The 27826-nt window shown below is 39.9% G+C and overlaps 1 long non-coding RNA gene across 1 annotated transcript in view; it reads left to right on the top strand.

Annotated features, from left to right (window-relative positions):
- Positions 1 to 26946, top strand: part of LOC120503559 — a 48795-nt gene extending 21849 nt beyond the window's left edge. Inside the window, exons 2-4 of the long non-coding RNA XR_005627781.1 lie at positions 14690 to 14811; positions 15945 to 16141; positions 26778 to 26946. This is a non-coding gene — a long non-coding RNA (uncharacterized LOC120503559). The remainder of the gene's footprint in view (positions 1 to 14689; positions 14812 to 15944; positions 16142 to 26777) is intronic.
- Positions 26947 to 27826: the final 880 nt, after the last annotated feature.

The following is a 27826-nucleotide window of genomic DNA, read 5'->3' as shown; positions in this document are numbered from 1 at the left end:
ATTAAGAAAAAAGGTACTTTTGGCACAGCATAGAAGTCAGATTAAAAAATAATTTTATTGTGCTTCTTTAAAAACTTACTAAAAATCAATGGAAAGTGAATTTAGATTATAGTCAGTAAGTATGCTTCCTCAGTTTTGATCCTTACAGAGCAGATTCTTCTCTTTTGGACTACCTTCTGAAAGACAAAGTTGTATTATTTAGCCTGTTGATTGACTCTCATCTGCATATTGTATAGTAGTAATTTCTAAAGCATTTTAATTTTTCAGTTAGCAAAGCCAGCAAGTGTCCCTTGTATGGCACACACACCATCCACACAAAATTTCCAGGGACCTGAATGCCAGCTAACTGCACAGCTAGCATCCTGCTTCTAGTCATGCTTGGCATGAACAAGAGCTTTAACATCGGATGGCTGCAGGCTTAAAACACCTGCTGAGATATGTGACTCGCATCTCTGACCTTTTTGACACAATCACGTGGAAGTTCAAATTGTAACTATAAACCCAGGGCTGGCTTTCAGTTGATTTTCAGTAGTTGAGCCAAGTGGATGTTAGAGTGAGCAAATCAGAAAGCCTGGTCTGACGAGCAGGTCTCACACTGGTCCTGTTGTAATGGGAGTGTGCGTAGCAGTAACTGTGGGACGGGTTACGATTGCAGCAGATTTACAGACACTGCTCAGGAGGAGGGGTTGTGCTTATAGTAGCTGTGTTGCAAAAGGAAATGAGAAGCTCTGAGCAGCTGTGGAATTATAGCCCTGAATCTACAAAGCTGCATGTTTTGTAGAGGTCAGTGTCTCTGCAGAGGTGAAAGCAGAGCCTGGTCTGTTAATGTAGACACCAGACACCAAGCATCTTTTTGAGAAATACGACTTTAATATTTCCCCTTCCCGTGTAAAGGTATCCCAGGGTAATAATAACAATAAAACCCCCTCCCCCCAGTGTTTTCCTTTTAAACACATCAAGCATCAGAAAAGCTGTCATTTCAGACCAACTTCTGCCCATCCCTATGGCAACTAATGGAAGCATTTAATACTATATATACAAAATGTAATTTGCTCCCCCGCCATCTCTAGTTATACCCTTCTTTTTATGCTAAAATTGCTCCATGACGCCTACAATGTTTGGAAAATGCTTTTGAAGTGACATGCATCGGAGGTTCAACGTCACTGAAAAAAGCTCAAGTGACCAATTAAAAAAATACTGATCTTGAAAAAGCAATTGTGGAAATTAGCAAAGGCCAAAAATATCTTGTCTGAACAGTAATATTTGTAGTCTTGGAATGCCCAGTATTAAAACTTACAAAGTCTTTGGAAAAGAAGGAGGGAGAGGAGAAATCAAGCAGTGATTACCAAACCAGAAAAGGCAACAGTATTTAATATTTTTGCAGGCTCCGATCCCTGTCATAGAAATAGCTTTTAAAGTTATGAAGCAGTCTCTGGAAATACTCCCTCTGCCTAGCCCCTTACGGCTTTAGAAGTTACTTAAAGTCAGCTTGAACTTGGGCTTAAAATATTGAAATAAAAATAATGCAAACATAGAAGTAATATAGATTGCTTTAATCTCCTTTTCAGAAGGGAGGGATGTATCCATTGCTTACACCTCTGTGTTATGAACAGTTCTCTGTTCTGTAACAGAGAACATGCTTACAGTTATTTGGTTGTCCAGATCATCTGACTTGTTCTCTATTCCTTACAGCTTTTATCTATACCTGTTTCAAAACTGAACACCATACAGTAAAATCATTATTAAATGTAAGGGTACTAGGTAATAACTTAATTCTATTACCTTCTTTGAAATAGTCAGACATGCACAAAAAAATTCTCAATTTCAAGTAGGCCAGTTTAAAGAAATATATAAAGCTGTTTTTGTAATATGCATACATATAGACGCACATATAAATTTATCAATACTTAGATAAATAAGTCAGGCAAGAAGAGAGCTATTGTGTGCTAATACACTGTCTCTGTCATTGTTAAAAAAATAACAAACTCCCAGGTTATCAGAATTTCTCCCAGGTATCTCAAGTAGTGATTTCAAGTGTGTAAGGGATCCACTTCATTAAACTCAAGAGACAGGATAGCTCTACTGTGGCCTGAGTTCTTATATCCTTTATCATAGTGCTCTGCAAGCAAGAGGTCTTGCAACAATCACCATTTGGCAAGGACAGGTTTCACCTGCAGACTAGGCTGAGTATCTTTATAGAAAGTAGTAGATTTAGAGAAAACATTAAAAGTTATGCAGAATTTTATGCCTCTTAAAGGTGCCCAGCATGAAGAAGAAAGTGAGACCAATTTACTTAGGATAATGCTTTTTACAGTATTTCTTTTGGAATTATAGAATCATCAAGGCTGGAAAAGACCTCCAAGGTCATTGAGTCCAACCTTTGAACACCACCGCTTGAACTAAACCATAGCACTAAGTTCCACATCCAGATGTTTCTTGAATATTTCCAGGGATGGTGATCCTACCACCTCCCTGGGCAGTCTCTTCCAATGCTGTGCCACCATTTTAGTAAATAAACTTTCCCTGATGTTCAACCTGAACCACCCCTCCTGGTGGAGCTTAAGGCCATTTCATCTTCTCCTGTTGCTATATGCCTGGGAGAAGAGACTGACACCCACCTTGCTACAACTTCCTTTCAGGCAGTTGTCAAAAGCAATAAGGTGTCCTCAAGTGTCCATTTCTCCAGGCTAAACAACCCAAGCTCCCTCAAAAAGAATGTGCAAAGGAAACAACTTCTGCAGAGGAGGCAAGTGGGCACAGCAGCATTACAATTGTGACTGAAGCCAGACAGTGCCAGCTCCTTCCTCTAAATCATCTCTCTTTCACATTCCTTGTGCTAGTCCTTTGGCAGGCATAGACCATTGACAAATACCTGTAGCCTCCTAACATGGTTTAATTAGATGAAGGTCTAACCAGAAATTTTTCCAGTAAAGGAGCTGCTTAGACAATGATTCAGGGATTGGACCTTGGAAAGTCATGGTCAATTCCTTTTAACTTTAGTTTTCTATCTGGAGCTACAAGTGGTGGTAGGTAGAAAGAGCAATGTGCCAAAAAGGAACAGGATAGTGTTTAGAGAAAGGAGGAGACAATTGGTATATGGAGTGAGTATTGCAGCATGCTATAAAACTCTGCCTGTAAACCTGTGATATAGATTTTTCCATGTATTTCTTATTTGGCTTGTATTTTTCACCTGTGTAGGTACAGGAATATAAGAAGTTCAATCCAAGATGTAAAATGCACAGACAAAACCAATCTCTGTTTTGAAACAGGTTCTAAATTGAAATTCACCAGCTGTGGAAAGTATTTGGTATTCAACTTCTAGTGTTTGGATAAAAAGGGTTTCTGCCCATGAACCATGTAAGGAACACACTTTGTCACAGAGTTATATGAACAACTTTCCACAAAATCAAAATCATCCAACAATAAATTTCTTATCAGGACTTAACATGGGAGAGAAGTGCAGTTTGAATTGAGCCACTACCACTCCTTCTGCTCCAGTTTCTCACACCTGAGGAGATACTTCAGCTGGGAAGCTATTCTCCCTGAACTCTGTACGTAGTCAGTGGCCAACAGACAATAATTACTCCAGAGGTTACTTCAGAGTAATCCTGCCTTCCATTCCTCACTTCTTTTACTAAGAGTCCACAGGACCAAAGTCTTTAGTGAGACTCTTCTTTGTTCAACATCTGCAACTCACAGGGAGGCTTCTCATAACAAATGAGAATGAGTTGTCTGACTGTAGAAAGAAGGGAGAATTGATCCTAGCATGGTTTGGGCTGGAAGGGACCTTAAAATAATCTAGTTTCAACTCCTCTGCCATGGGAGAGACACCTTCCTGTAGACCAGGGTGTTCAAAGTCCCATCCATTCTGTCCCCTAACACTTCCAGGGATGGAGCATACACAGCTTCTCTGGGCAACCTGTTCCAGTGCTTCACCTCCCTAAAAGCATACTATTTCTTTCTACTATCATGTCTAAACCCACACTCTTTTGATTTAAAGCCATTCCCCTTTGTCCTAGAACTACAGTGCTCTTGTAAAAATGCTTTGTACATGGTTTAGCATGAAAATGGGATATGAAGTATAATGGAATTAGAGCATCCCTAATGAAAGGGACTATTTGAACAGTATCTATAGCATATAACATCTCTGATGTGTATGATGGGCTCCTCTAAGCAAATGCTGGCACTACTTAATTCAATCTGGGTATTATGCCCATCTTCTGCAGGCCACATGTGAATACTGCATACTGGGAGACATTAACATTTTTTTAGTTATGCAAACTTTTGCTTCTAGGCTGTAATTTTTCTTTCAATGCCTGGAGCCTATGAGAAAATAGAACTTGCTGGAAACAACTCTAAAAGCCTGAGGAACTGAGGACTGGAACATACAGATAATCTGTGTTTAATAAAAGAGAGATGTAGTGTGCTCTTCAGGAAAAAGATTACTGAAAAAGTAAAAGGTCTTTGAAGGCAGTACTTAATGCAGAATTGCAGTTTAAATAGGACAGAGTATACTGGGATAGATAAATAAACACAAAGCAAACAACAACAAAAGCCCAGGTTCACAGATATGCAAGGTAGAAGGAGACTTGAGAAATTCTCTAATCCCTGTGCACCACAGCAGAAATAACTTTACCAAGCTCATTTCTTCACTGGTGTTTCTCTAACCTACAGTTTAAATCTTCCCTTGAAGGACAGCACAACCTCCCTGGTAGGTCTTCCTAGTGTTACAAGACCCTTATGATTAGAATTTCTTTTCTTAAAATCTCCAAATTGTTCTGATTCAAATTGTAATTTTCTCCCCTTTTTTCCTCTGATGCATATCATGAATAATTGAGAAAGATGGTGTAACTAGAATATGTCACGTAGAAATAATGTATTCAGTTACTTCGCCGAAGGGGGAATTCTAGTCCTCTGTAGGTGACTAGAAAGCCACCATGAGACTGAAATGTGAGAACATTTGAAGAACACAGTTGATCACTGTCTTCACAATGAAGAAATATATTTAGAAGCTTAAAATAACTATTTGTCTAGCCCCTCAAGCACTCTGCTATTCAAGCCCTGTCTGTCTTCTGCGAAGATTTTTCACTAAGTAGTAATCCACTGGATTTCCCAATCCTCTGGAGAATTGTGACAAAGCCATATATTGTCATTATTGTTACAAAAAGAAAAGATTTTGTGTCATAAAATCTGGTCCAAACTCCTGGCTGGAGCAGGTTGCACAGAATCATGTCCAGGCAGGTTTTGAATATCTCCAGAGACTGAGATTCAATAGCTGTTCTGGGAAGTCTGTTCCAGTGCTCTGTCACCTTCAAAGTAAAGAGGTTTTTTTCTCATATTGAAGTGAAACTTCCTGTGTTTCCATCTGTGTTTATCTCTTCTCCCAGATAAACAGGGCCCAGCTCTCTCAGTGTTTCTTCATAGAAGAGGTATTCCAGTCCCCTAAACATCTTTACAGCTCTCCAGGATTTTCATGTCTTTTTTGTCTTGAGGAGCCCAGAACTGGACACAGTACTCCAGATGTGGCCTCACTAGGGCTGGGTAAGGTGGGAGGATCACCTCTATTGACCTGCTGGCAATGCCCTTCCTAATATACCCCAGGATACCAATGGTCTTTTTGGCCACAAGGACACACTGCTGGCTCTTGGACAGCTTGTTGTTGTCCACCAGGTCCTTCTCTGCAGAGCTACTTTCCAGTAGATCAATCCTTAACCTGTGCTGATGCATAGGGCTATTCCTCCCTACCTGCATGACAGGACTATTGCAATTATTATTCCAATAAGGTGTCCTTCCACTTTCATATCCATGAATTTTTTACTCTTGCAGCTCATATGTGTTTCTGTCACAGACTTCTTGTCATCTTTTCTCTCTGAAAACATGACCCCTTAAATTTGTCCCTTTAAATCACATTCACCAAATGAAGCTGGTGAATGGTGGAAGAAATGGTGAGTCCAAGATTCAGGAGTAGACTCCAAAGGGATAAGATGGGACTGAAAGAGGACAGGCAGTCACAATGGAAAGATCCACCCTTCCCCTTAGAAAATTATTATTTATTCAAGAGCAACCAGAGAAATGTCTGTTCAGATTGGAGTGACTAATAAATACTCTGAGCCTGTTAAAAGCTAAAACTTGGCTAGTGAAATAGAGAGTGGCTTGAGTTGCCCCTTTGCAAGGCAACAGCAAATGCTTCTGCTCCCAAAAGAAGCAGCCAAAATCCCCATGGGCACTGGGTTTTCTTCTGCCACAGAAGGTGAACTTCAGTCTCCACTGCTTCTGGGGGAGTTAGAGGGGCAGCTATTGCTGCTTCTGGAAGGAACTGAAACTCCCGGGCAGCAGCAGCTTGGCAAAGCAAACAACTGAAACAGCTCCGACAAAGAGTTGTGTAGCCACTGCTATTTTACGGGCTCCCTTCCTCCCCAGCAGTTTGCTGTGCTGTGAAACTCTGCTCTGTTTAAACCTTGGGCTGGCTGGGAGAAGGAGCCCAGTCGTGACCTGGGATTGAGCAGATCATATGTCCAAGATGTAATTAACTGAATGCATTCCTTCTGCTGTGGTTAGAAGGGACAGCTCCATCACAGCTGCATTTCATTCCTCTATTCATTGCAGATCTGGATTTTGCTGAGAGATTCAACTAAGCATTGTGTACATCTGCTTTAAACAATCTTCAGGAAATAAATCATTTACAATTTGTGCTATTCCATTACTATTCTTCCTCATAATTTGCCTGATTCCCTAATGTCTGCAGTCATGACTCAAAAGTCCCACTGTGTCAGGCAATGAAGAAATAATCCCTGCCTGAAAGAATTTACCATCTAAATATTTTCTCATTGAAATCAGTAGCAAAAACTGATAGTAGAACAGCTTCCTTGCTCCATGGAAGCAAACAGGGGAATAACAAAGAGCATGATGAAAGGATAGGCCATTACCACTAGTGGGGCAGCAGGGCAGTCTTTCTGTATCTTGCTGTTGTTTCAACTCACTGGCACAGTACCTAAGTGCTCCATGCATTTTAGTAAGACATATTCACACCAACTTTCACTGCCATCTCAAGACTTTCTTCATTGTTAGTGCTCTTCTGAGATTAGTATTTTTATATTTAATCCTTTCTGCAATTTTTCAGTTTCTGTTATTCCTTCATGCACAAAGACCCAACAACATGAGATGCAGGACACTAACTTGTGATGATGATAAGGGAAAAAGCAAGCAAACAAAAAACATCAAGCTAAAGGCCAGCAGCATAAACAGCACAGAGAACCCTCCAGGACATAGCTGTTGTGGCTCCAGCACACAGAATGGAACCCAAATTACAGGTAGGATGATGTGTTTGAAGCTTTGATCTCTGCCACACATCCAACTCTGCTCTACAGCAGGGGTTAGCAGCTGTGACATAAGTGCAATGGCACATTAGGAGGAAGCCAATGTCAGCATCTGGCTCCTAAATTTAAAATTCTTGTATTTCCACTAGCAAATCAATTTGGAAAAGAAAAACAGAAATGAGACATTTCTTTGTCTCATGTATGTCTTACAGGTCACTGAATAAGGCTAGGAAATACTGGGAGAGATCCTGAATTACAGGATCCTGAGAGCTTCTGAGAGCTCATCCATGAAATAGACAAAGCAGAACTGTTCCTATCTGAAATACTTGTAGCATAAAACTTCTACAGGGAGAAGATACATACAGAGGTTTATTCCTCTCCAATGCTTTAGGGTGCAATAGCTGCCCTGACACACATGGTCTTACAAGGCTGCAGAAGTTTTGGTTTTTTTTTAACTTGGCTAGCTTTGGAAAAAAGTACTCCATCTCTAGTCATTCTCTGGCAAAGTGCAGTATATCTAATTTTGTTAAATTCCAAAACATACTGTACACCAAAGTACTTGTAGGTGTGAAGGAGAATGTCAGGGATGAGTCAAAGATTAATACCTAAATTATAAAATGTGAGATGGGAATTGCAGTCTTAAATATCACGTTAAGAACCAGGAAGTATTTACCTAGTCTAAAGCACCACTTGCATTGTAATAGGCAAAATGCTTCTTCTTTTAGTTACAAGGGAGTCTTTAATCGTCCCAGGCTTGAGCAGGAAGATCCATAGGGTGGAGTGGCAATTTGATGAGACCTTTACAAACTTCAGCAGAAGTCTTATTCATTGCAGCACACACTTCAGTCATACCTACTTCCATTGTTCTGAAGAACAAGGATGAGCTTAGGATGGTACTTAGAAAAAGGGATGCTTGACTAGTTTATTTCCTTCAAGTATACCACTTCTTCCACTACTGCACTGAAAGATTGTCAGATAAAGTTTTCCACTTTCAGCAATCTGCCCCTTCAGTTACCTCATTGTTCTGTTTTTAATCTATTGTTACAAAACTTTCTTTTGCTTTCTTAAACAAACAGACATCTACCTTAGCACTAATCTTAACAAAAGAAACCTCTCTAAGTGGTGCTGTCAGTGCGTCCTCCTTTCTCATTTTTACACTGTGTCTCTTACATTCAATTGTCTACTCTGTGTCAGGGTCACTTCTTTCCTGTGTGCATGGAGTCCTAAAATCATACATGGAGTTTTTAAATACTTGGTTAAAATCTCCCAATAAATAGAGCATAAAAGACTAGGGTTTTAATCAGCTTGTTATTTTCTCACTATCACTAAGCACAACACGTGGCAAAGGCCCAATGATATTTTTTTAAAAACATAGTTGAAGAGACAGTAATGATATCTCCTTTGATTCATAGGCTAACATGTGGAAATGGTTCTAACAACACGCAAAACCAAGTTTCAGCTGATTCTTGGAGCTTTACCAACTAACTTCTGTTTTAATAATCAGTGCCCAGTGAGTCCAGTGCTGATCAAACCACATGCTTCAGCAACTGATACTTTGCACTGCTCATTAGCTGATGACAAATAGGATACAAAAATAAAACTTTGGGAAGCATACTTAAATAGACTTGTCAATTGGTTATAGAGAACCCTGCCAAAAAGTGACTTTATTTTTATTAAAAGAAAAATAGATTCATTGGAAAAATAGTTCCAGAGATAAGACTTCTGAACCCCTGCTTTTAATCAGTTGAAAATACTGAATAGCTACACACATATTTTTAGTAAAATCTACTAAATATCACTCCCTGACATCAGCCAGCTCAGACTCACTGCACCCCAAGGTAACCATTTCTTGTTTTAGCATCTTCAACAAGTCTTAAGATTACTTAAGCTCTGTTCTTGACTGTTTAGTCCTCTGCTTATCAGAACAAAATTACTAAAGAAGGTAACCAGAAACAACAGGGATGAGAAATCTGCAGGTAAGGTTACTGTCCTTGTGATTCCCCTTAATCCTTGATAAAGTCAGACTATGTTTATGGCCAAAGACTCAAGGTCTCCTTCATGCAGCATTTCCTGCCTAGTTTGTCATGTTTTCCTTGTAGCTATTTGTTATATTATGGAGACTTGAGTGCTTATTTTGCCATTTCTTAATGCAACTTGCTTCATCTAACATGTTGTTGGGTCAGATAAATAGCCCTCTAGGTACAACTCTGTTTACCAAATCTCTGCTATAGAGACTGGCATATAAAGAAAATATAGAGAATTTCTTTCTGCAAAGAAAAGTGACTGAACAAACTGCATTGATACTCAGAACATGTAAATGAAATTCAAAAAGTGAAGCTAACCAGACTGCTGCACTTTGAATATACTAAAATACAGAATATTTACAAGAGCCCTGGCAGAGAAAGGTGTTGTAACTCTATAAACTTCAAAATCTAAAAGCTTACATCATCAGTCTGAATGTTTTGCTATGATTTTACTAAACAACCTAGCACATCTCTCCATCACTGCACTTGGTGTTGAGTGTCAAAGTCAGTCCTATAAAACCTGGTAGAACAAGCATTGTATTCTAGAACAGAATCACTGTGGTTGAGTAATCTAATGGCAGCAACAGAGTTGCTAAGATCACTAAGTTAATTTTCGGGATTCTGCTTTAAGCCTATGCCATAGTTATTGCTAAGCATTTCACAAACAAGCCAGTTCACATTATAATATTCTCAGCAATTAATGAGTTAGCACCTATATAATTACAAGAGCTCAAAGATTTCCTTTTTTTTTTGCAACTGTGCCAGCTACAAGCTCATAAATGCTGTCAAAGCCTGTCAGCCTCTTACTGAGTGGGCAATCCACAGTGAGCACTAAAGAAAATCAAGATATTCAAGACTTGTTCAGTTATTACAATAAACGGCGGCAACCAATATGAATAATCATAATAAAGGAAAATTTTTCAAAATCTCTATGGCCAAATTCAATCTTCTTGTTTTCAGATACAGGAAGAGGCTTGAAACTCCAAGTAGTTAGAAAGAAGAACATGGACTGGAATCTAATGTTAGTAGTGACATTTCTACAGCACTGTCAAGGGAATCTTGCATCTCTAAAAGAGGTCAAACTCAGTAAGATAAAAATTTCAGCCTGTGACAAAATTCTTGCACAAAGAGTGATAGAAATGACTCCTGGAGGAATTTTCTGAAATAGGAAGGCACAATGTGAAACAATTAGGTTGATAAACTTTATGTGAAGTGTGGCTTCTAGTAAGATTTGGTGACAACAATATGTACCTGTATCATAAAAAATGCCCATAATAAAGAACCAGAGAGAAAACCTTTAACACTCTCTGTCTGCTAGTAGGAAATTCAAGAGATCTCTATATAGAGAGCTGCAAGAGAAACCACAGGGAATTTCAGAGATAGGCTCTCACAAATATATAATTATTAGCCAGACCCATAGTGAAGTAGGGGCAGACCCACTCTAGTGAAGTAACAATTCACTCTACTTTTCTTGTTTAGCTATGACTTCTAGGAAACTTTGTTGTTTGTCTACAGCAAACATATTTGTAAATGGGACCTATCATTTTTAGTAAAAGTGGGGGAAAGAGCAAACTGGGATTTTATACCTGAGAATTTTGTATGACTGTGTATGCCTCCTTCCTTCTCATCTCCAAAATACCAAGACTGGCAAACTGGGACAAAAATTCAGACAAGTATTCAGAGTGTCATGTGGAAACTTGTTTTAGCATTTAAAAAAATTTGCCTTACAGCCACTAGCAAAAGGTTGCCTCTGCTGGCAACTCTCAATATATGTTTGGAGCAGTTAAACTAACCATCAGGACAGGACTTCTGCACCTGACAACTGAATATCTAATTTTCCCTGCCTCTTCTTTTTGCCCTTCTACTTCCTTTTTAGCATGCTCTCATCAAGTCTTCTGCTTCCTGTCAGAAATAAAAAAGTTCCAGAGAAGGAAGGGTCTAATTCAAATTATTTGCCATATTGAAAGAAAGAAGGAAGTGCTACTAAACTGTTTCTAGGAATGGAAAAATTGATTTTTTTTTTTTGGTTCACAAATCAAAACCAAAAGCAACTATTAAAAGAGAAGAAACAAAATTTCCAGTATAGCATACTCTGATGAAAAAAAGAGGTTCACAGAATGCTAGATATGATCAACCTTTAAAAAAACAGCAATGAGAAATAAAAATTAAAGTGGATAGATTTCTTATTAGTCACAATAGAAATCTGAAAAAAAAATATACAGTCTAAGTGCTTCTCAGATTTTGTATTTAGTTATAGAAACTGAGCTATTGCTGGAATAGCACTCTTTACTTGCTTCAGAATAACAGGAGGAACAGAAAGAGAGAGAATTAAATGCATTTCACTTCCCTGATTCTGAGTTTGGGCTACATGCTGCATAATTTCATTTTGGCCGGAAAAATATATTAATATCTGGAAACATATGCCTTCTTTGCTTTTATCGTTAGCAAAGTAGGTTATCACTAGTTTTTAGATAACGAGTATTTTTATTGTATGAACTATGCTGAGACTTTATTTAAAACTTTTTCTCTTTTCTATTCTATTATCCTGGCCTGTGACAGCTCTCTACTAAGTGTCCCTGTTTCATAGGCTTCATCTTGATAACACCAATATGCAAGGGAGGTTTAGATAGCCAAGTGGATTCATTGACACTTATTATTAAAACAGCCTATGCCAACTGAAGTTTTAGGTAATTATTTTAATATTTGCTACATTATTGTTATGGTAACAGCTAAGAACACGTTCGACCGCTGCACTGTTTGACAAATACAGCACTTCAAATTTAATGTTGCTTTTCTTTAAAAATATGTCATAAAATATACATACATTATGCATACATACTTTTTCTCTATTAACAGTATTACTGCAGCACATCTCTTCTAGTTCTCCCTTTCTTATTCTAAATTCTTGCTTGATATTACTGCGAAGCATCAATACTTCTGCAAAGGCTGATTAGCATGCAGTGACTTGATAGACATGTTGGAAGGCAGAACTAACAAATTTCCAGCATACTACTAGATTATGCATTTCTCTCTGTGCATGCAAAAAGACATCGTTGTTCATGTACCTCTGATACTTCTGTTGATACTTCTGTCAACATCTGTTCACAGAAGTGGCTATTGGCATGCACTTATCTGAGAATCACTATGCAAATATATGCAACTGCAGTGAAAGAAGTCTCTAGAAGATTTGAACAAACTCATTTTATCAGAATAAAAATGTTGAGGTGACTGACAGATCCATTGTCACAGCCTTTATGGAAACTGGCTGCCTGCTTTTTCCACTGTTAAAGCAGAATATTATTTGAGTACAAGAAGCATTACTGTGAACATAGCAATTCCCAGTTCTGGTGCCATTTTGCTTGATCCTGCTTCATTGTAGAGCAGTGATGTATGTCCTCAGGGGAATCAGGCTTGGACAATGAAGGTGATATGAAGCTAAAGTGATAGTGCCATTCATCAGAAAGGACAGGCCCATTATGGTTAGACAGTGTTTCGGACACCAAAGAAGAATCCTAAAACAACACCCTTAATTAAAATTGACCCTTCATTTATAATCATGGAGGTATGCAAAAGACAAATAGGTGTGATCTAACTGATTCTTCCTCGGCTACTTGTTAAGGGTGCTGGTTCAGATGTTTGTGATGAAGGCCTGACCAGGATAGCTGATGAAATGCAGTACTCTCCAGTGTCTGATCAGCCTGAGATAGACTGCTTACAACAAGAGGCATTGCCAGAAGTCTTGGTCACAACAATGACCACCTCAGTTATTACCCCCTTCCTGCAACTGTTCCAAGAGCCACGCATGAGCTTGAGGCTGGACTGAAGGCTTTATTTGCTATTCTATATCATCACTTGACTTTGGAGGAGGAAGAATTTGTATTCTATATTCTACAAATGTTTCCTCCAAGGTTTTGGTAGCTCATACAGGTAAAAAGGCAAAAGACTGACAGACACGTGGTTTTTACATATTCCCCCCTCTTAACAGTGCATGCAACATAAAACACCATTTTCCCCAGCACTTCATCTTTACCATAGCTGAAGAAGACAAAGTAAAGAGGGAAATTGTACTGTTTACTTTGAGAAGGAGGGACATGTACTGAGTCCAGCAACACAGAGAATTCTATGTCCTAAAATGCTATATGACAATTGCAGACCAAAGAATGAACAATTCCTTAATCCCCACCTCTGCTCTATCCTTAAAAATGTGAAGGGCTGCCACTGTGGATTCTAGTTTTTCAGTTCCAACATTAAAACAACTTGTTTAGAGATCCTGCTTGATAGTGAGTCAGCTGCTTCTACACTGCATATTGTACATACAAGCATAAGTAATCTTGCCTTCCTATCACACACTGTCAAACAACCAGGGGCTAAAGCAGTAGCTTAAGACACAAGCTTAAGCAAAGGCAGCCCCCCACTTTAAAAAGCAGATTAAGCATGTGACAGATGCTTTGCGATAATTTATGAATAGTGTACGTTGACCTGATTTTTGTGATGTTGATTGTATGATTATGTTGGCTTGATTTAATTAGAAGGCACAGACAAAGCCTGAAATACTTAATAAACACAAGCTACCCACTAATAAACACCCTCAGGTCAGTTTGTGATAAAACCTGAATTCTCAGCTTTGGACACCCTATTTCTGGGCTCCAAACAAGCTGCTGGAACATCTTTGGTCAGTTTGAATGCTGAGATTAAAACAACTGCAGTGACTGTGTAAAGGATCCATAAAATAATATGCTGCAAAGTCAAATGGGTTGTCACAGAGGGTCAACTGTTGAAGGGAACTTATATCACCCTGCTCCCTTGACACCTTGGAGAACAAAAAAAATTCTGTCAAGGCAAAACACCTAAAGTCAATTTTCCCTACTTGTTTTCCTCTCTACCACTGAAATTGTTTTAGGACATCTGCATGCTCAGGATAAATCTGTAGGTGCCTACAGTCTGAGGGACTCATGAGGTACTACAGCCTTTGGCTCGGAGGGTATGGAAATACGAATATTCTGCAGCAAGCAAAGACACGAACCCTTGCATGAAGGGACTGAGCTCAGAGGCACCAGATGTAGCTAGCTCTAGTTGTTATAAATAGCAGCTTAAAGTTTCATGATTAAAATAATCTTCCCCTCACATATGGAAACTTTGAATGCATTCATAAATGTGAGATAATCAACAGGAGTTCAGTTCCTTGCTGTTGACCTGGTATTGTAGAAGATTTGCCTATGGGGCAAGACTACCTGGGGAATCCTGCACAGGGGCAGGAAGGAGAGACTCATGTTCCTAACAGTTCCTAACCACTAGGGAGACATCATTGTACTATAGTATGCCAGAATATTTTATCTCTTTGTGACCCAGACAGGAGCTCTTACGATATGATGAGGTTTGACATCCCTCATAGCTGAGCTTCAGTGTGAAAAAGTCTGTGCTTGGGCAGGGGAGTGAACTCAGGCAAAGAGGAAAACAGAATACATGCCCAGGTAAGTTCCTATTCCATTTACAACTGTGAGGCACACTTTGACATGGAAACCCTGAGGTACCCTGGATCTTTTAACACAGAGAAAGGAGTGGAGTACATCATATGGCAAAGTTCCTGGCCAGTTCAATGGGGTCAGTAGTTCCCCTGAGAACTTTTCATATTTCTTTTAACTTAACTCATCACAAGACCCTTTTGCCTGCATAGTGATGTTCAATCTCCCACAGCCAGTGAACTTGTACCCCTTGTACATATCAGAAATTTGACCTTCAGCCTTATCCAGACTTCTGTGTTCATCACCACACTAGTACATGACAAACAGCTCCATTCAAACATTCCCTTGCTCCACCATCACAGACTGATGCCTTACTGCTGACACTGACACACTGCCTCTCTTGCTACTCTGCTCACTCAGTTATCCACTTGCTGGAATAACCTTTCTAAGCCAGCATATACCCTGACATTTGAAGGAATGTGCAGGGCAGTAGGTTATGGAGGTAAAGTGCTCCTGCAACATCCAGATCATCGCTGGACAAAATTTTTCTTTGAAATGAGAAAGATTCTATATGGAGTTACAGAAATATTTTTTTTAATTTGGATCAATTTTACCAAAATGTTTATTATTAAAAATATCTGTCACTGGGCTCAGGGGTGTATGACATACATGCAAAAAAGGTAAAAACACTGTACTTTAAAATTTTTCATAGTGGGGTTATTTTGCTTCTCAAGCACAAAACAACTTATCCATTTAAAATTACTATCAAAATGTATTTAAAAATTATTCAGAAAACTCAAATTGAAAATATCCCCTTGTTTCAGACCACTCAAGATAACTCTTAACCACAAGTGGTTCTTTTTAGTCCTTAATTCTATGATTTTCTGTTTAAATATTCATCATCTCAAACTAAAATTACTTTTTCTTCTTCCTATGTCTGTCAGAAAACCTTCTTCACATTCAGCTGTAATTCTGGACCCAGTTTAAAAGATTATTTAAACATGCCTTTAATTCTGAGGCTAAGTTTCAGATTCTCCAGAATCTGAAAGCGCTCAGATTCTCCACTGAATAACTATGAATGTCAGGTATGCTGAACTGCTAAACCTCTCCAACCCTTTCTTCCCTTCAACTTTTCTACATAGGACTTTTCTTCACTGCTCAATGGGAAAAAGAATGACAGTGTGCTGGAAACTGAGAAGAAGCTTCATACATTCAAAGATGCTGCTCCTGACCTTTTGTTCAGCAGAGAGAGAAAATAAAACAACATCTACCAAACTTGAAGCAACATAAATTCTCCTGGACACCTGAAAGGTTCTTCCCCTGCCATCTTCCTAAACAGGTATTATTTTTCATCTAAAGACACAGAAAACAAGGACTGCATAAAAAACCAATAGAAGAAACATTTAAAAATGGGCTATCATTCTTAAAGCATCTGATCAATTAAATTACCATTATTTCCCCATCCCACTCCAGTCTTACTGTATACAAATAGAATAAACAATCAAATTCTCATTGAAGTCCAGGGCTTCATTTTTCTGTAGCTCAAACACATTTCAGAACAGACTAGGCTCCATTTGTATACACATATATTAACGAAAGAACACATTTCAATTAAAAACCCTTTCTATGTTTCAAGCTGCTTATATCTTATACATACAGATACATTTCACACATTGGGGGAACAGGCACACACAGCCAAGCCCAAGCAGTTAACTACTAGCACCCTTCCTTTGTTCAGCTCCCACAAATTTCTGCTGCTGGTGGGTGTAAGTCTTTTGAACTTTTTGAAAGAAAGGGAAAATTGTAGCTCAGTGTGTTTAACCATGTGCCTTCCAGGGCTGCAGGCAGAACTTGAGAAGGAGCAATATGAATGTGTGGTGAGCAGCTCACAGCATTCCTTGGGGCTCTTCTGTTGTTTCTGCAACTGTTTATCAATTTCAGTAGGACACGCAATGGGAACACAAGTATCCATGTGCCTCAGGCATCACCCAGCATTTACTCAGCAACAGGAGGAAGAGGAGTACTTTGAGCTTTGCTCTCTGGGTTGAAAATTGAAATGAGCTGGTTCAAACAGAATGCTGGAGAATGTACCCACTGTCCTGCATGAGGGGAAATGCCTCCCTGTTAGAGGTGCTGGTTGTACTCCTCATACCTACCCCAGCTTTTAAACACAATTAAATATACCTCTTTTGTTAGCTTGGAAGGGCATGCCTTCTACAGCTAATGCCCTGTAACAATATTGACAGACACGGTCATAACAACAATGTCATGGCCAGAGAAAGAAAGGAAAATACTACTGACCTGACTGCAGTATAGAAGTTTTCAAATATGTTATGTATTTAGAAGTAAAAAAATAGTTTGAAAATTTAAGAAATGGGGTAGGAAAATCTAAGGAGGCCACAGTCAAGAATCTGTAAACAGGAAAGGCTCTTTAGAAGAGAATACAGAAACAGATGACTACCCAGAAAAGTAGAAGAGAGCTTTAACTCATATTAACACCCAGATATAACAATAAAATAAATGCCTACCTCTTTAAATCAGATTCATTGTGCACCCAAGGAATTGTACTCCTGTTCAGAAAAGAACACATGAAATCTCTGTCACACATTTGTCTAACCCAAGATCAAGCTGCCAAAACTGATGAGCAAACAGAAGAAGCAAAATCTTCAAAAACTCTACCCACCCTGCTCCTGTAACAAGCTAGGTAAGGACGATCCACTCTGACCAAGTGGAAACCATTTCTCCTTTCCTTTGGAAATCAGCACCTGGGCAGCCTCCTTTAAGCTGAGGTTGTGCTGCTTCATGGCAGGTGAGAGCCTGTGAAAGGTCAGGGATTGCTGAGAGGTCAACTAAGGGAAAAAGAAAAAACATGTGCAATAAGCATCTTCCCATTATATCCCAAGGTTGCACATTTGGTTTTCCCAAGCTGGGAAGAGAAGGGAGGTTGGGCCCTGCACTGCTCCCTGGGGAAAGGCTGCTCTGCCAGCCTGCCTCTGACTCACTGTTGTGACATCTGGTATTAAAGCTTAGGCAGTTTGAAGATCTGGAAAAGAGCATTTAAAAACCCGTTATTTCACCTGTTCATTTGATTTTTAAATAACTGTGTTAATTCTTATTTACCACATCAGGCCCCTGAATATACTGAGCATTGTTCCAAGTTATTGTAACCTTCCCTCTTAAAGTGGATTTAAGCCATTACAGTCTATCACATAAATCCTTCTTAGTTTGTGGATTATTGACCTGATAGGCCCAAACAGCTCCATCTGTCCTTTTAAATGGGCATGAATGCTGTGAGTGTTTATTGCTTTCAATCCTATTATTTGCAAAATGCTTTCTTTCTCTGTCTCTGTGTGTGTGTGTGTGCTTGTGCTTACTATTCAGGGACAATTTATTGTCAAATTGTTGTCTACACCCTTTTAAACATAGGGCTATCCAGTGCAAACTGCCCCCATACAGTGGCATAAGTGAATGTACTGCTACTTGACTTGGGAAATTAAGCTGTTGACTTAGAGCCAGCCTTTGAGACTGATGTAAAAGTTGATAGACTGGAAGAACATTTGAAAGTGAAAAGGGACTCCCTTTTGAAATGTTGATGTGAATAAAGTCTGAGTTAATGAAGCTTTTATAGTCATAAAGTTACTTTCAGATATCTACCCAAGTGTTTCTTTTGAGAGAGCTAAAATGATGCTCTAAGGGACATTTGTTGAAGTGAAAACAGGAGTAAAATAGTTTATTACCCGTTGATATGTGTCAAGATGAGAGTATGCAGAGAAAACCAGGAATTTTTCATCGGTCAGTGTTTGTGGGTCAAATAATTTACCAATACTCAGTTAATCGTTTTGGTGTGTTAAGTCAAATATTTCTGAGAGAAGTTTTAAAGTGCTGTAAAAAGGTTCCCTGTGCAAGCTGGCCTGCTCCTTCCTGTCCCAAGGGTATTCTACACACAGAATTGTTACTGTTAGGCAATATAGGGAAAAGCCTGGAGACCGAATATGAAGACAAAAATCTACTAATGTGTCTGCCGCCGTGGCTTCATGGATTTCATTGCTGCACTTTTGTCCTCTTCCTATGGGTGAGCTACTCCACCTGGCACCAGGAGGCCAGGCCATGCAGAACATGTGGTTGTGGCTTCCCAGTATGCAGAATGTTTTGCCTCTGACCTGGCTTGATTCTCTTTGCAGCAAAGATTAGTGGAAAAGAGACAGTCTAGCCAGTCTGGTCTGAATAATACTTTAAAATCTTACAGAAACTAAAAAAAACACTTTGCAGATGGTTTGTAATAGCTTTTGTATATAAAAATAGAGATGTCTTAGGTCTGACACTTGGTAGAGAGTGGTTTGTAACTGGTTTATACTCTTTTACAACATATGTATGCAAGGGACACACAGTTGTTTTTTCAGGGATGGGGAAACTCAGCAAAGTGGGAGGATATTTTTGGCAAGCTATTTTTGCAAAAAAAAAAAAAAAAAAGCCAGGTGCCAGCACCTTCTCAAATGCAGAGCCATGCCCAAAATTCAAGTGAAGTTGTGAAACACCTTTGATCATGCTGTTTTGTATAAGATTTTGTTATTCTAAGTATACTTGTGTTAATACTCAGAGTTCAGTCCATTTACTGCCTTTTTCCCCCTTTTCTTTCTTATCTAAGTGATTTATTACTGTTTTTTAAGGCATCTGGATCCATTATTGGACCATTGACTCACTGTAGGGTTTACCAGTGACTAAATGTTGTTCTAAGCAGAGAGCTTGCATAAAACACTTCTTCCTTGAAGTGGAAATAATTGTATCCTAGGTGCTCACACTTTGTTTTGGCAGGGAGAAAAGTGGTGGCCTCTGGAGACAGTCCACCAAGCAGTTTTGGGAGAGGGCATCAGCTTTCCTGGCTGAAGCAATTGGAAATTCTGCCCTGTTATACAAATTCAAAGCAAAATTTTGAAGTGTTTACGAAACTTTCACTTCCCTTTTAGCATCAAATAGAACATTTATATTTGGAGATGAGCACATTTAATCCTGCCATGATGGATACTTAGCCTAATGGAAAAAGAGAGTGATCCAGATGTTCAGCAGCACCTTGGGCAACTGTTTTAGCAACATGCCTGAAATGCTGATATGCTAGAAGATATGAAAGACAGTGATAAAGAGCACTTCTTCAGCATTAAAAATTAAAGCTTTGCTCTCTGAAATGTAAGCAGAACACTACCTAGCATTTTGCATATATCATATCCATAAGCTTTAGGATGATGTCTAGAATTCCAAGTGAATATGGTTTCCTTATTCTATAGTATTAACTAGCATCTTTATTCTACAGAAATGGAAGCTGAGCATCCAATAGAAGAGCAGCTAAGAAATAAATTTGCTCATATATGTTTTATTTTTATATATAAAATATATACATATAAACACCCAAACTGTATGTAGCAGATTTTACCCACAGTCACCCTAGGTACCAACACACATATTTAACACTGAGACATTTCTAGGAAAAATCAGTAAATGTATGTTTTTCCTAACTTAGGCTCATTGAAAAAATGAGATTAAATTACCCAAGCCCTTTTTTTCCAAGTGGTTTCTCTGTACCAAACACAGGATTTCCATCAGAGAAAGTGAACAGGGCTTGCTACAGAAAGCTTAACTCCATCACCCTGAATGAATGTGGGGCCAGTAGGGAACCTTTTCAATGCTCACTGTTTCTGTTTTAAAATTTCAGTCTCCAGGAGGAGGGAGAAGGCCTGGGTGTATTACTGGAAGCAATTTATTTTATGAACTGTACCAATAACGTGGCTTATATTCTATTTGGCAACTAAATTGGTTTCTGAGTTTATATTCACAGTAATGAAGTTTATCTAGTTAGGCTATAAAACTGAACTTACTAATCAAGCATGTGAGGATGGGTTTTGAAGAAGGCTTTTTTAGCTATTTTAATAGCTAGAACACTGTTTTGGTGGTGACTTTAATACAGTCTTAAAAGCTGATCCAAAGAATTACAAAGGCTGAACGAACAAAATCACTGCTGTAGTATTTTATTAAAGCAGCTCACATTATACTGAAAGCTTGTAAACTGACCTATTTCTGTGAAAGCCACTCTTCTGCATCTTGTTTTGATAGGCTAATAAAAAAGAAGGGACATTTGCAAGAAGTAGACACTTGTGAGCTTCAGCACCAGGAGACTGAAATGTAAGGGGTAAGACAGTACATATTTTTTGATAGGAAACTGGTCCATATGTGGGTTCATGCATTCTTCCTATGAAAAAGGGTATACGACAAAACAAATTGTTATCCATAGGTCTTTCGTCTTGAAACAGAGCAATGAAAACTCAGCTAGTGGTTATAATCTCAAAGCCCACCACTAGCTGGGAACATAACATAGTACAGGTCTCGTTACCGCCTGGAATTCTTTTTAAGCTATACTGTCTTTTCCTGATGTCATTTAAAGGGGAAAGAGTGAAGAATGCTCAATTAATTGTAAAATCAAAAACACACAGAGGAAATATCTGACTATTTTGGTATGCATATATGAATTATCTTCACGGTTGCATAATTCATTTTAACATGAAATAGCCAGTTTTGCAATAAACTGGTTCTCTAGAATGGGCCAATTCTACTAAGACCTCATTAAAAAATTCATCCTGAGCCAGGTGGGAAGACTGAGGCCAGTGAAATCTATTGAAATCTGTGGGATGTGATCACAGCGTTTGAATTTTAAAGCAATTCAAAGTGGAAGTGACTGTGAATAAGTGCTGGGGTACTTGGGTAACCCTAAGCCAAGCTAGTAAAGGGTTTCATATACTGGAATGAATTCTGCAGCACCTAGTTCCAGAAACCTTGAGCTCAGTAAATCCTGATGTGCTGCTGGCTAGGCAGGTTTGGCAGCCTGGGATGTGCACACTTTCTCAGATCAGGGCTCTCTCTCCTCTTTTCTGTTTAATTTGGCTTTCATCACACAGTAAGACAACTTCTAGGGTAGTTGAAATGTGTAGCCTGCCTCCTGTCCTCCATGCACCACTGAAAAGGTGCAAAAACTCTGCAGGGTCACAGCTGACCTCAAATCACAGACACACAGAGCCATGCTCTGGATGGATCTCTGCTTGTACCCTGCAGGCAGAATGTGATGGAGAATGAAGCAGGCAGAGGAGTTTTAGCAGGAGGACTTCAACTGTTCTTGTACCTTCTTTGTTCCAAGCAGTTGTAGTGAGTTGTCTTGGAACATAGCGATGAGTCTATGGGAGCCAAAACTGGTCCTTTTTATCCAAAGAACTTTGTTCTTACATTTTTTTTTCAATTAGTAGAGCCTCTACAAGAAAACTTAGACTGAGTAGAGCTTCCTTTTCAAGTAGTGAAAGTCAACACAATGTTCTGAAATCACAGCGAATATCACATTCCTGACAGCTTGATGGCATCTCCAGATGCTGAGATGAAATGATGCAGAGGAGCATAGATTATCTCATAAATATCTGCACTGATCCCAAATGGTCCCAAAGGAGAAAGGCGTTCTGTCTTATGAGGACTTTACAGTGTTGTTCTCTACTCCCCCAAGAGATGCGTCTGCCTATGAGCACTGTGCAAATAAAAAGCACCCTTTACAGAAAGGATCCTTCTTTTAGCTCTGCAGCTGAAACTCCTGAGTGATCTTGTTCACGTCTTAGACACCAGAAAAACCTTTGTGGCATAAAGCTTTATGTTCATATAGCACCTCTAGGACAGCTTTTCAGGAGAGGCCTGTGTGTGGTTCCCTAGTAAAAATAATGAGTGAATAATCATTGGCAGTATACATGCAAATTGGCTTTCCAAAGCATGGAGCCACAAGACAAAGTTTATCAATCAAGGCCACCAAAGCAATTGTGAGCAGTCCCCGGAGAATTAATCCTTCAAGAATGTGTGAAATCAATCTGGCAGGCTCTGAAATACACAGTCCAGTTGCTTATGTCCATACAAATATTCACCCTCTCACCATGGAGGCACTGAGGAGTGCAGATTAAAAGGACTGTTTCAGGACTGAAACAGTCATTCTGCAGAAAGAAGCCAAGTAAAGACTGATAATTATTTTATCTGTGCTGAACAACATTGTAAGCAAATTGCACATAATTATGACAAAATACCATCAACAACATGACAGTCTCCTGTTGTTTGCTGGGGCATTTGGCACACAGCACTGCCGAGTCAAATGTTTGTTCCCTTTCTGATGATTGGTGTTTGTTTTTTTGTCTGTTGCTTTGATTCATAGTCTTGCTTCAATAAAGACTTTCTATACTGTCGTTGTCTACAGTGTTCACTGATTTACGCCAGAGAACTGAACTTCAGCAGCCAGTCTTATGTTCATTCCTCACTGCAGGGACTGTTCCCTGTCAGAAGCTCTTCCCATTGCTTGGAAAGAGGAGACAAATGAGCCGAACCAGTGATATCCCTGAGGGAACGGGGTATACACCCTGGGATGAAGGACAGGCAGAGATCCCTCCTCACAGGAGCAGAAGATGTTTGCTGCAAGGACATGCTGGCAAACTTGTGCTATCAGACTCAGCTTTTGACACTCATGGCCTGGACTTACTTGGGTTTTTTGCACCACTGCTAAACCACGTGGTCTTTTGGGGGATTGATGCCTTGTCCCTGTTTTGACCTTGCCAACAAGACCCCTTTTGTTGCCTCTGGTGGCAGATGGCAAAAGTTCCTTGTAAGGAGGTGCTGGACAGTGAGATGATCTCATCTCGTTTGACTAGTCTAAATCAAATGCAGATGAACTCCAGAGGCTTTTGAAGCTTATAAAATTTGGGCAAAACAAAGGGCTTCAGATTTTATATTGCTTGCTTTGCAAAGTTATCCTGCAGTAAGATAAAGCTAAAAAAATGGGCAACACAACTGCAAATGAAATCTAAAACTGACAAATGCAGCATAGTTCAGAAAGAAAGTCACAAGAATGACTAAACAGAGCTAACAGTGTTAAAGCAGCTTGTTCACAATTTGCCTTGCAGGTGTAGCTCCTGCCCACAGGAAAAAAAAAAAGCTTTAAAAATATGCAGTATATACTTAGCAACTGATCCTTGAGAAACAAGCCAGTCCTTAATATCTTCCACATTTGGAAATAGAGGTCTTTCAATCGAGAAAGCCATCAGAAAGCAGGGGATTAATTAAGTACAAATTCTGTCTGAGCTTCTCCTTTTCCCGATCAGAAATTTTGTTCAGAAATGAGACCTGGTTGTGGCATTGGTCTTAGGACCCTATGCTTTTGTGTCAGCCCATCCTGAGGAGCAGAACAAAGAGTCACAGCACACACTTGGCTTAGCTCTGCAGAAGAAGTGCTGGTATGAGCAGATGTTCGGCAGGCTTCAAGTGCACTGGAGTGCAGCATTTAAGGCCTTAAACTTTTGGAGAGCTGAAGGATGAAAAGGGGAGGCAGGAGGTGGACAGGGTTTGATAGCATCCCTGCTGCCTGCCTCCCTGATGGGGAGTGCCTGCTGTACGGTGCTGGCTGTGCGGGCATACAGACCCCTCGCGCACCACGCCTCTGCTTTTGAGGTCAAGCCACAGGAGATCTGAGTGGAAATAAAGGGGAGACTGAAAAACAATGCGATGCATGGAGTTTTTTCAGTGGCTAGAACAAAGGCTGCTGTTTCTCCGACAAGGCAATGAGCCCTCTAGAGGCGGCTGCAACCAGAGCAACCCCTACCATGATGGTGAACCATGGAGGAAGAGCCCAGCCTGGAGTCCCACGCCTTTGCAAATTCTCCAAGCCCCGCTCCCTCTCCCACAGCCCTTCTCTCTATCCCAGCCCGCCGGCGCCCATCCCTGTCCCCTGGTAGTTACTCCCACTTAAGTCAGTCGGCAGGAGAAGTCCTGGGGAAAGGAGCTGCAGCTGGGCACAGAGACAGCAGCATTTAAGCCACTTTAAAAAGTTTGCAAAAAAAGTTTGTCTGCTAGTACATGATGTATAGACAACTGACCAATCCTCATCCTACATAGCATTTCTTTAAGGACGTGACAGGAATTGAGGAAAATGTCTTCTCAGCTACACAGTAATCCTTTCAGAGTCAAACTGTGCTCAGGATGCATCTAATCACAATCCAGCCAGTCTCTGGTAAGAGTTGTTGGGTGCAGCAAGCACAACCATCTCTCCATGCCTGCAGGAATGGCCAGGGCATTGTTTCCTCCTTAGTGCTTCCCCCTGAAGAGTGAGAAGGGAGTGAATAACAGCAGAAAACTACTGGGGAACAGTAGTGAAGGTACATGGTGTCAAGCAGGCTACAGGGTAGCTTCAAACATAAAAGGGGATTAATTCCTTACTGTCAATGGTTTAATTGAAATCTCAGACTCAAGCATGTTCTATCCTGGAAAATAAAGTGGATACTGTCGGAATGCAATGATTTTAACCAGGCTGGTTTTCCAAGGGCTGCTGAAGCTGTGAAGCTGACTCATCTCTGGCTCCTCTGTGTGTGAAGCAGTAGGCGGGAGGCTCGATGTGCAGCCTCCCTGGAGCAGGGGCTGCGACTGGGGTCGTGACCGTATGCTGGTTGTGTTTTATCACTCTTGCTTCATTTTCAACGATTTGGAACTTGTCAAAAGCAGCAGTTTAGTCTATAAGAGAAGTCGTTCAGGCTTTGAAAAAACCCTCCAGGCACTTCTGTACACCTGTCTTTACAAGAAAAAACCTTTCTGCAATCCCCCTGAGAAATGTATTATGTACCACTTGTGGGCATTCAGCTTGGTCTGGAGAAGTGCCCTGCATCTGTTCTCTGCTTTCTCTTCAAAGCTCTGAGTGATACCTATCTATCCAGCTATCAAACCACAATTTCTACAAAAGGAGAACCTTTCATTTTTTATCCCTGTTTCCTCAAAAAAACTTATGCTGTAAGATCAGCATTAAAGGGCTTAACACCTTAAGCCCCTCATGACGATGTCTGTGGCATTAATTGCTGGATGATCTTGCTCCAGTGGTCTGCAAGACACAACAGCAAAATGTTTTCGGGATTTCTCTTCTGAAATATCTAAGTCTACTATTAGTATTCCCTATGTCCTTACTTTTCTTGACTAGATCTTAATTAAAAAGCTAATAAAATGCCATAATTTGATTAAGAGACAGTGATAATTTAAAACATGCAGTTAATTTCTTTGCACCGCTCTCAGGTTCATCCATCTCTCTCAGGCAGAGGAAAAAAAGCAAATAAGAAGCTCCAATGTTACACAGAATTACCTCTTATTATATAAGCCTCTCACAAGATATTTGTGGGATAATATGAAAAATAGCATGTATTAATCTCTTATTTACAGTTTAATTTATTGTGCACATTATTTTTAAAGGTGTGATAGGTGGTTTAATTCAACTAAGAATATATGTTAGCTAGCCCTTACCTGGCTGCTTTTGGAAGGAATTCAAGGGAGGTGTTCTTGATGTATTTTTTTTTCCCTTTCCAAATGGAGGCAAGAATTAGATGCATATATTCTCAAAAAGAATGCAAACATATAGTTTAATTTAATATCTTTGTTAATTTTTTTTTGTAAACTAATAAGCCTTTTGGAATTAGCATTTTTAAGTGACTTAAGCCTACAGATTGATGCTTGGGCTGACATGTTAGCAAGGCAGGGGAGGGACAATTTATTCTTGGAAGTCTGTGACAGAATTGATGTAAAGCCTAAAAAAGATGTTTCTTTTATAAAGATGTTGATGCTGTATAGGCAACAGTCCACACATTTCATCTGCTTGTTATGTTGTTGGTCTCTCACAAGCTCCAAACCCCCACTGCTGTAAGCAGTAGTAACAGCAATCCCTAGCCCACTTAGCATCATTTGCCTAAACACTTGTAATGCAGCCCAGCCCTAGACTGGAAAGCAAATAGCTGGCTGATTTTTTCCCCTTGACTTTGAACTTTTGGCCAACAAAAACCTTGGTTTTCTGCATGCGTTTTTTGGTGGTGGGGAGAAAGTTCCAGTTTAGCCAATGCCATCTTGAAGAAACAAAAAATTCACTTTTTAATGTTGACTTTGTCTTTCAGGCTACAGAACTCCGAAGATCAGGATGAAATTTTGTCTCAGCGATGAGTAGAAAATAATAACTTGTGTCTTGTCAAGCTGGTCTCCTGTCTCCTTTGACAACTCAGCCTTTGGTGGCTGCAGTGGCTGTGTCATAAACCCCTTGGACCAGCCCATTAGAAGGAAAAGAACACAGACTTGGAAGCATCCTCTGTCTTCCTCTGAAAGCATCTGGGCATTTTAACCTGTCTTTGGGTACCATTTTGCAGTCAGATGAAGAGTTCCTGCCCTTTTTTTTTGTAATTAGGGAGAGACTGGGTCTGATGCCTTTCTGGTGGTTGTTTGGTATTCAGGGAAAGAATTTTCCTCTTGTCATGGCTATCTGGTCAGTGCTGAAGTTTCATTGGTTTTTTTCCTGAATCCACATATCAAGTAAGAAAATTTATAATTCATGTTATTACAACTGGCTGGTGCCTAGTAGAAGGGACTGGTTTCCCAGCAGGCTGGCTGGGGAAAGAGGAAGAGCACAGTCACAAAACATTTTCCTTAAACGAGTTAAAATTTCCCATGTTTCAGCTTGTGTCTGCTGTCCCCTTACAGCATGCAGTTCCAATAAGAGCTTTGTTCTGTATTTCAGCAGGTCTCCCTTTATCCTCTCCCCTTTTGGCTGAACATGCCCAGCTCTCTCAGCTTCTCCTCCTACAGCACGTGCTCCAGCCTCGTGGTGGCTCTCTGCTAGACTGGCTCCAGATTGTTGATGTTTTTCCTGTACTGCAGAGGCCAAAAGTGTATAGAACACCTCAGCTGTGGTCTCTCAATTGCAGAGGACAGGGAAATAATCATGTCATCATTCTTGCTAATGCAGCCTGCCATGCAGTTGGCCTTCCTTCCTGCAAAGATGCATTGCTGGTTCGTGTTCAACTTGATGTTCACCAAGACCTCCAGATCTTACCTGGCTTTCCTGTCAGAGCTCAGCCTGTCCTGTGCATGGGGTTATTTCTCACCAGGGCAGGGCTTGGTGCTTCCCTTGGTTGAACTTCACAAGGTTCATCTTGGCCCAGCCATTTCTCCG

This window comes from Passer montanus, unplaced genomic scaffold (assembly GCF_014805655.1).
Source record: "Passer montanus isolate IOZ18808 unplaced genomic scaffold, ASM1480565v1 scaffold26, whole genome shotgun sequence".
Classification (NCBI taxonomy): domain Eukaryota; kingdom Metazoa; phylum Chordata; class Aves; order Passeriformes; family Passeridae; genus Passer; species Passer montanus.
The sequence above is the reverse complement of the archived record's forward strand: the minus strand, read 5'-3'. Positions and strand labels throughout refer to the sequence as shown.